The following is a 9,320-nucleotide window of genomic DNA, read 5'->3' as shown; positions in this document are numbered from 1 at the left end:
TCTACTGTGTATAGATTAGGAGCAATCTCAATGGCACCTACCAAAAGAAAAAAACAAAACAAACACAAAACTACAAAGTGACTGATTATTCTTTTTTTTTCCTTCAATTTTAGAGAGCTCTGGCGGCCTTGTGTTGTTAAATTGCGCTGCAACTCTGAAGGCACATGATTCTAATTTACCAGCTGCTCCATGGGTGAAGGACAGGCAGTCTCCTCCTGTGCGATTAACAGCCTCTGAAGTATCAGATATGGGACAGTTTTGGCTTCATTGTACACAACAACAACAGTGTAAGTATTGTTCTTATTGTATAAATGCAAGTAGCCTTAAAATTACTAATTCCTATTTTTAGTGATTCTCATATTTATAGTAGAGACAACACTTGCATGAAGCTTTTTTCTTCAATCTTAAAAAAGTGAAAACACTGTTTTAGAAAGTGGCAGTCTCCTCTCTTCATCTCGAGTATGTTTTAGGAATTGAATTAGGACCTATCAAAAATACTCTGGAATTCTAGTGATTGTACCTGTGAATACTAACTTGTTTATAAGTGAAGTCTTTCTGTAAAGATATTATTGATTAAATTAACAAAATAATATCAAAGTTGGTTAAATTTCAATCCCTTCCTAGTGATGTTTTGTGAAAGGTGAAAACAGATTTTGACAGTTACACAGACAGAAACCATATGAAGATACATCTAAAAGCCAACATATGGCCAAGAAATTCCTGAAGCTCACAGTGATTGGAAGAGTTGGAAGAGCTAAAGAATAGCTGTGGTGGACAAAGAGAGACAGCATTGTTCTGCCACCCTTTTTGATATTTTATTTTTATAATCTTAGGAAAATAACTCAGAGTTGGATCCCACCATTGAAAACTATACCAACAAACACCTAACAATGCGGAGTTTGCTTTGAAATTTTGTAATGATGTTTTAGGCATTTGATACTAAAATCTTAGATTGTGTTCAAAAGACTTCTGTTAGAATTATAGACAACAATTGTGATTAAAAAAAATCAGAAGGAAGTGAGAAGAGTTGTAGAGAAAGTTTCTGGGTCATAAAATCAATGCTACAAAAAGTGTGGCTATGAAATGAGCTTTTGGTTAGACCTTGAAAGGAAATGAAGTTATTAGGCACTGGAGAGAAGATAAGTATTGTTATAAACTGCAAACAAAACCCCCCATATCCTTAAATAAATTATATTCAAGTGTTTTAATTTGCAGTAGAACTTCTAAGTGTTGATCTTGGATATTTGATTGAGAAAATTAATTAGCAAAATTTTTAAGGACTGATTTTTTTTTCTTGTTAATAGAAGTAAAAGGCAGTAAGAAGTAGATATATTTATAAATTAACTATAAAAACGAAGCACTCCCAACTTAAACATTGGTTAATCTTATTGAAAAAATTAAGAATACATTCTCTGGCGATGTCAGCAAGTATATGAGGGGTAAATAGTTGCTAAAGAGTTTAGTTATATGATGTGTATTCAATATCCACAGATATACTGCTAACTCTTAGAGACTTCTTGTTGTTGTTATATGCTGTTGAGTCACAGCCCTAAACCCTGCTCTATCCTGTGCCAACCTTATTGTTTCTGACACACCTATACCCATTACCCAAGTTACTGAATTGATGCATCTCATCTAGGCTTTTCCTTTCTTGTGCTGTTCCTCCACCTTCCCAAACATAAAGTCCTTCTCCAAGGACTGGTCTCTCCTTGAAACATGTTCAAAGTATGTCAGACAAAGCTTCAGAATCCTTGCCTCTAAGGAACAGCCTGGTTTCACTCTCTCCAGGACAAACCTATTTGCTCTCCTAGCAGTCCATACCTCTCAAAGGCATCAATTCTCCTTCTATCATCCCTAGTCATTCTCCAGCTTTCTGATGCACACATAAAAAGCAATCGCAAATACTATGGCCTGGATCAGATGCACCTTAGTCTCCAGAGATTGAAAATGATGAAGGAAAGTAGTCTGATTTTTTTTTATTTTTTAAGTTCTACTATCAGGAAATCAACAAACACGAATGATAAACTGCAAATAGCCATTCTCGAAGAAAATGAAAGGCAAATATAGGAGCAATTCAGAAGTTAGTGAGGCTAGGGACACAGTTCTTAGCCACGCAGAGATTCAGGCCATCATTTTCATTTCAAGCATGGGATCACCTATATTGTCCCAAAGATTGGAGGCACTGACTCAGTGCGACAAGATAACAATAACTCTAACAAAATATTATGTCAGGGACTACTGTCCTGGGGGCAGGAAAAAGTAAACAAAACACCTAGGACAGAGGGAATGGGATCTGAAACACAGTGAACTTAGAGAATAATTGTACTCAGGGCCCAGGTTATGAGACTGCCACCTGGCCAAAGGTGTCCAGGCTACTGTCTACAGCCTATAGGGAGGAGTTCCGAGTTCAGGTGGTTTTAGAGGAAAGAGGATTTTTTTTCAAGTCTTGAAATCAAATTGAAATTGCTTGAATTGATTTTGAATATTTTTGGGATTCAGGAAAATTTTTCTTCCAATTTCACTTATTGGATTATCTGTCTACTGTGAATGTCCCCCTTATACTTTTAAAGCAGTTATCTTTTATTTTAGATTTCATAGGTGCATTGATAGGAAATTGTCCTCAGGATAAACCACACCCAGTACCTGATTTAAACTAAAAGACAGATATTTTTGCCTTGAATTAAAGCTGAAATAAGTTAAGGATTTGCTGGGATTGGACAAATACATACTGCACAGGATAAGCAGATGAATTTGGGGTTGGGAAGTATAGATGGAGAATTATTATAGATTGGATTTTGTCTCCCATAAAGATATGTTAAAATCTCAACTCCTCTTAACATTAGCATGGTCATTGCAGAAAAGCTTTAGTTGTGTGGTGTCCTCCAGTTTATTCCACCTCACTAAGATCCCACATAACAGAGGAGAACTGTTGTATAGGATTTTCTTACCTGCATTTTTTTTTCCAAGCTGCCAACCTCTGGGTTAGCTGCTGAATTCTTAATCGTTATACCATCAAGTTTCCTACCCCTACTTTGTGGCATCTTACTGAAGGAGAGAATAGACACAGAAGTTCATACAGAGAGAAAATAGACAGCATGTGAAGCTACATCTAAAAAAAAAACAAGGAATCAAAGAAACTGGAGGAGACAAGGATGGATCTTCCACCAGTGACAACAGAGAGCATGATCTTGTCAACCTCCTGAACTCACGATTCTAGCTTCTATTACTGTGAGGAAATAATTTGTGTGTTCTTCAAATCTCACCACTTTGTGACATTTGGAATGGAAGGCTTAAAAAAATAAGACAGAGGTAATATTGATTTATTTGTAGAAGATTTAGGTTCTTTCATTTGTTACAGTTTGCATTCTAGCATGTCCACACATATCCATCCCCCTGCAGTATACTGATTGATTTTAGTTTTCAATTTAGGTATAACAAGAGTTACTCTTAGTGACATGTAATCACATAGCTTTTAGTCGATAAGGTACCAATGTTCATGCAGAAATTTCCATTAACCGTAAGTTCCCTGTCTGGTTCTTCTGTAGTTCAATATTTTCTCCAACCCCAGAAAGAAAAAGGAAGGCCTTGAATGATATGGATTGACACAGTGACTAAAAAGGAAAAAAATGGATTTAAAGAACAGGAGAGATAGTGAAAATGGTATAGGATTAGGAAAAGTTTCATTCTGTTTTGTATAGGATTTCTGCCATAGTTAATTCTACAGCACCAACAATAACTTCTCTTCATAACTACTAATATGTTTTTTTCATACCTATAGTTTTGTTTTTAAAGATAGCCATATAAATGATTCATATCTTGCATAGTCTTTTAGATTTGATTAATTTCATAAATGTCTTTAAGGTTTGTCTGCGTCTTTTATTTTCATTTAATATTACTTCTTTTTAAATACAAAAATTTTTTTGATACAAAATTTGTATACATAATGTTTCACAATATCCTTTATTCACACTGTGTTTCATTCAATCATTCCCATTCATTGCGTTTTATAAATCACTATTGAACTTCTTAAATTTTTTTTATCATTTATATATTTTATATTTCATGCATGTAATATTATGTTTCTTATGGTCTTTCATTAACATTATAGTTTGTTCCTTTATATTATGGGGTTCCCCCTACAATCATCTTACTAATAACTACTTTCATGAAAGCATGTAAAACAGCCACTTCATGCCTCATGCCCTAATATCCTTCTTATAGGTAGCCAATTTCTGATTTTCTCATCTCTATCAAACCAATACTGAGGGAACAAGCGTGTCCCTTTCCCTTAAAGAACCCTCTGCTCAACTTGGAACATCGATCATCTGCATCCACAAGCAAAGATCAGTCCAGAAGAAACCATCAAGTTGCAGCAATCCACCCTGGCTCAAAGAATGGACCATCCTCTCTTCATCTGCTTGACTTCTAGTCAACTCATCCCTGCCATCCATGACTAGGTTCAAATGGGCATCTGCAGTGAGCTCAAGGGCCCAAACTTCTCCGTGTGTTCCAAAACTATTGGTTTCCTCACTCAGCGCTAGCTCCTATATCAGACAAGTTAAGTCAACTAACCATTTATCCTCACAACTCCCTGCTCTTCGAGCCAATAAGCCTTCCCTATTCATCCAAACATCTGTGCATGTTAGATGGGCAGCAATGAAGGAACATGTCCAAGCTCAGCCTGTTTCTCCATTGCTGTATTCCTCCCACTTCCACTTCTGTGGATCCAAGTCATCACTGTGAGTGAAAATACTCCCACCTCAAGTCTTGCAAGAGCTTCTGATGGGCACAAATTTTACTCTGTGTCAGCAGTGTGTTCCACTTTTAATAAGACATTTTTTTCTTTCCTTCCTTTTTAAATTTTCTTTCTCTATTTTTCTGCTTGCCCTTTTTTCAAACAAGAATTTCTTCAATCAAAAGTCCAAAGTGAGTTCACAAATCCATTCAAATTCAAACCTCAGAGTACTGGGTGGGACTCAATCTTTCCCCTTAATTAAGTCTAGCACAAGAAAGAGCTCTGGTAGTCTAGTGGTAAAATTTTCACTGCAATCCCAAAGGCCTATGTTTTGAATCCACCAGCTGCTCAGTGTACAAAGGATAGGCAATTTCCCTCTGTGATTAACTGCCTCTGAAAACCCCCTGGAGGGTCACCTATGTGTCAGTACAAAAACAAGTTCCAACGTACACTAGCAGCTTCTACTTTTAATAAGCATATATTCCCCTTTAATATTTCAATAAAAGTATACAGGCCAAAGGCAGAATTATTCACCTTCTGCTGTTGTTATTATTTGCCTTGGAGTCCCTAACAACTCATAGACACCCTATGTACGACAATTCTTAAACCCTGCTCTATCTTCAGCCAATTTAATTGTTTCAGACATGCCTACTCCCATTACCTCAGTTACTGAGTCAATCCATCTCATCCAGGGTCTTCCTCTAGTGCTCTATCCCTTCACCCTTCCAAATCTCCATGTATTGGTCCCTCCTGGAAACATGCCCAAAGTATGTGAGAAGGAGCTTCAAACTCCTTACCTCCAATGAAAAGCCTAGTTTCACCCTCTCCAGGACAAATCTTTGTTCTCTTAGTAGTCCATGGTATATGTTCAATACTTTTCTCCAGCACCACAATTCAAAGGCATTGATTCTTCTTCCATAATCCTTAGTCATTACCCAGCTCTCTGATGGATACTAAGTAATTACAAAAACCATGGCCTGGATGAGGCCCATTATGGTCTCTAAAATGACAATATTACTCTTCAGCATTGTGGAGAGGTCTCTGACAGCAGATTTTCTCAATGCAATTTCTATTTTTCTTTCCTAACTGCTCATACAAGTGTGTCAATTGTAGAACCAAGCAAGCTGTCTATCATGATGGTGCCAATTGTCCTACTGATGAGAATATTTATATTCTTGATGTTGGGTTTCAATTCATATTGAAGTGTGCAGTCCTTCACTTTCTGCATCAAAAGCAGAAATCCTCCTCAGTTTTAGCAAGTAAGGTTGTGTCATCTGCATAAAGCAGGTTGTTGCTGAATCTCCCTCTAATCCTGAAGCCACACTGCACCCTCATAAAGTCTAGCCTCCCGAAATGATCTGCTTGATACATAAATTGAAAGGTGGAGAGATAGGGTGAATCCCTGGAATATGCCTTTCCTGATTCTGAGCCATGTAGTGTTTCCTTCCTTTGTTCTAAGGAATGCTTGCTGATCCAATGCAGGTTTCACATAAACACATCAATTGTCTGGGGTTCCCACTCTTCTCAAGGTTACCACATTTGTTGTGATCCGCACAGTCAAATGCCTTTGCTTATTTAATGAAACACAGGTAGACATACCTCTGGTACTTTCTGCTTTCAAGTAAAATCCATCTAATATTGGTTAATGTTTCTAATGTCATGGCCTCTTCTAAACCCAGTCTGCACATCTGGCAGTTCTCTGGTGATGCACTGTTTCAGTTGCTTTTGGATCATCTTCAGAAAGATCTTGCTTACATGTGATGTTAATTATATTGTTCCATAATTTTCACACTCTTCAAATTATCGTTTTTGGAATGGGAATAAGTATAGATCCTTTCCAGTCAGTTTGCCACCTAGTTGTCCTCTAGATATCTTGGCACAATCTGGTAAGCACATCCATGGCAGTGTCTGTTTGTTGAAATATGTCAGATTGTATGCCATCAATTGGTGAGGCATTGGTTTTTGTAGTTCCTTCAAAACAGTTTGAACTTACTCCTTTATTACCATTGTCTATAAATTGTATGTTGTTTTATGAAATTCTTCTACATAAATGAATTATTTTCGATATGATGACTCTGTGTACTCCTTCCATCTTCTTTTGAGGCTATTTGAGTCATTCAACATTCTGCCCACATCATCCTCAAGTATATTGCAACACAAGGCTTGAACATGCTCTTTAGATCCTCCAGCTTAAAAAAAAATGTGTTTCATATGATCTCAACATTGATCTATGCCAATTCTTACCTCATCTTTTCATGTCCCCGCTCAATATTTCCTAATTCCTTCACCCACTCCCTCCATTTATCAAATCCTATAATGTCATGAATTTCCCCCTCCTCACCTTTTACCTCCCTCCCTTCTTTCCTTCATCCTTTAGACTTACATACACATCTTCTATCTTCTCATTTTTACACTAATAGTCTTCTGTAGTATTTGCTCTTATGAGACTGAGTTAGTTCACACAACATAATGCTTTCTAGTCTTTCCTATGTAGTATAATATTTTTCAAAATTAGTATTCCTTAATACTGCATAGTATTCCATTGTGTTTGTGTGTGTGTGTGTGTGTGTGTGTGTGTATATATATCCCAATTTCTTTTTTTTAATATCCCAATTTCTTAATCCATTCATTTTTTTGATGATCATTTGGATTGTTTCCATTTGCTTGTAATGGAAATAAAGACTGCTATGAACACAGGTGTATATATCCCCATTCTTGTCTCAGTTCTAAATTACTTAGGGTATATTCCTAGGAGTACAATAACTGGGTCAAAAGGGTTATCTATGTCAGCTTTTTGAAAAAAACTAGCAAGCTGCCTTCTAGAATGGCTACACCAATTTACAATCACACTGGCAGTGTGTAAGAATTCCAATGTATCCACATCTTTTTAAACATATATTGCTTGCTGTCCTGTTAAACTTGGCTACTGCTACTGGGGAAGATAGTATCCCATTTTGGTTTTGATTTGCCTCTCACCGACTGACAGTGATTTTAAACATTTCTTTATGTGTCTGTTAGCCATCTGAATGTCTTCTGTGAAAAGTCTTTTCTTGTATTTTGCCATTTTATTATTGGATTCCCATTCTTCTTAGAGTCAGCCATACTTTGTTATGATCCACACAGTCAAACGTCTTTGCATAATCATTGAAGCACAGATAGACATTCCTCCGGTATCTTCTGCTTTCAGCCAAGATCCATCTAACATTAGCTACAATATCCCTAGTACCACGACCCCTTCTAAACACAGCCTGGACTTCTGGCAGCTTTCTGCTGATGTGCTGTTCCAGTCGTTTTTGGATAATCTTCAGTAAAATCTTGCTTGCATGTGTAATCAATGATACTGTTCTATAGTTTCCACACTCTGTTGGGTCACCTTTCTTTGGAATGGGAACAATTGTAGATCTCTTCCAGTCAGTTGGCCAAGTGGTTGTTCTCCAGATTTCTTGGCACAACATGGTGAGCACATCCAAGGCGGCATCTATTAGCTGAAATATATCAATTGGTATATCGTCTATTCCTGGGGCCTTATTTTTTGCTATTTCTTTAGCCTAAACTTCCTTCATCAGCATAGGCTCTTGCTTATATGTTGTTTCATTGACTTCTTCTGTGTCTGCCAATTCTTTTCAATACAGTGACTCAGTATATTCTTTCCATCTTCTTTTACTACTTCCTGGACCATTTAATATTCTGCCTAAAGCATCCTTGATTATAGCAACTCGAGGTTTGAAGTTGTTCTTCAGTTCCTTGAGCTTAAGGAATGCTGAGTGAGTTCGGCTCTTTTGATTTTCTGATTTCAGCTCCTTGCACATTTCATTGTAATATTTTACTTTGTCATCCCGTGCTGCCTTTTGAAATCTTCTGTTCAGCTCTTTAGTATCTTGAATTCTTCCTTGTGCTTTGGCTTCTCTGCACTCTAGTGCAAATTCAGAGTTACTTCTGACATCCATTTTGGTCTTTTCTTCCTCCTCTGCCTTTGTAATGAACTTTTTCACTCTTCTTGGATGATACCTTGATTACCTTCCACAACTCACCTCGTCTTTGCTCATTTGTGCTCAAGGCCGCAAACCTGTTCCTGAGTTGGTTCTGAAATTCAGGTGGAATAGACTCAAAGTTATATTTTGTTTCCAGTGGATTTGGTTTAATTTTTCTCAGCTTCAACTTGAACTTGCATATGAGTACTTGGGTGTCTATTCCACAATCAGCTCCTGGCCTAGTTTTTATAGGGATATTGAGCTTCTCCAGCAGTTCTTTCAACAGATGTAATCAACCTGATTCTTATGCATACCATCAGGTGAGATCCATGTGTATAACCTGTGTTTATGTCTCTTAAAAATGTGTTTTCAATGAATAAGGCATTGATTATGCAAAATTCAATCATTCTATCTCCAGCTCCCTTTTTGTCACCGAGTCCATGTTTTCTAACTACTGAATCTTCTTCTCTGTTCTGGGCCGACTCTGAGAAATATGGGGATACCAGAAAGAACACTTGTTCGTGCTAATGTGAAATCTGTATTTGGATGAAGAGGCAGTTGTCAGAACAGAGCAAGGAAACATTGCACGGTTCAAAACTGGGAAGGGTGTATGC

This window comes from Elephantulus edwardii, unplaced genomic scaffold (genome assembly GCF_000299155.1).
Source record: "Elephantulus edwardii isolate Elephantulus edwardi_28Jun2011 unplaced genomic scaffold, EleEdw1.0 scaffold00009, whole genome shotgun sequence".
NCBI lineage: Eukaryota > Metazoa > Chordata > Mammalia > Macroscelidea > Macroscelididae > Elephantulus > Elephantulus edwardii.
This window is presented reverse-complemented; position numbering follows the sequence as displayed.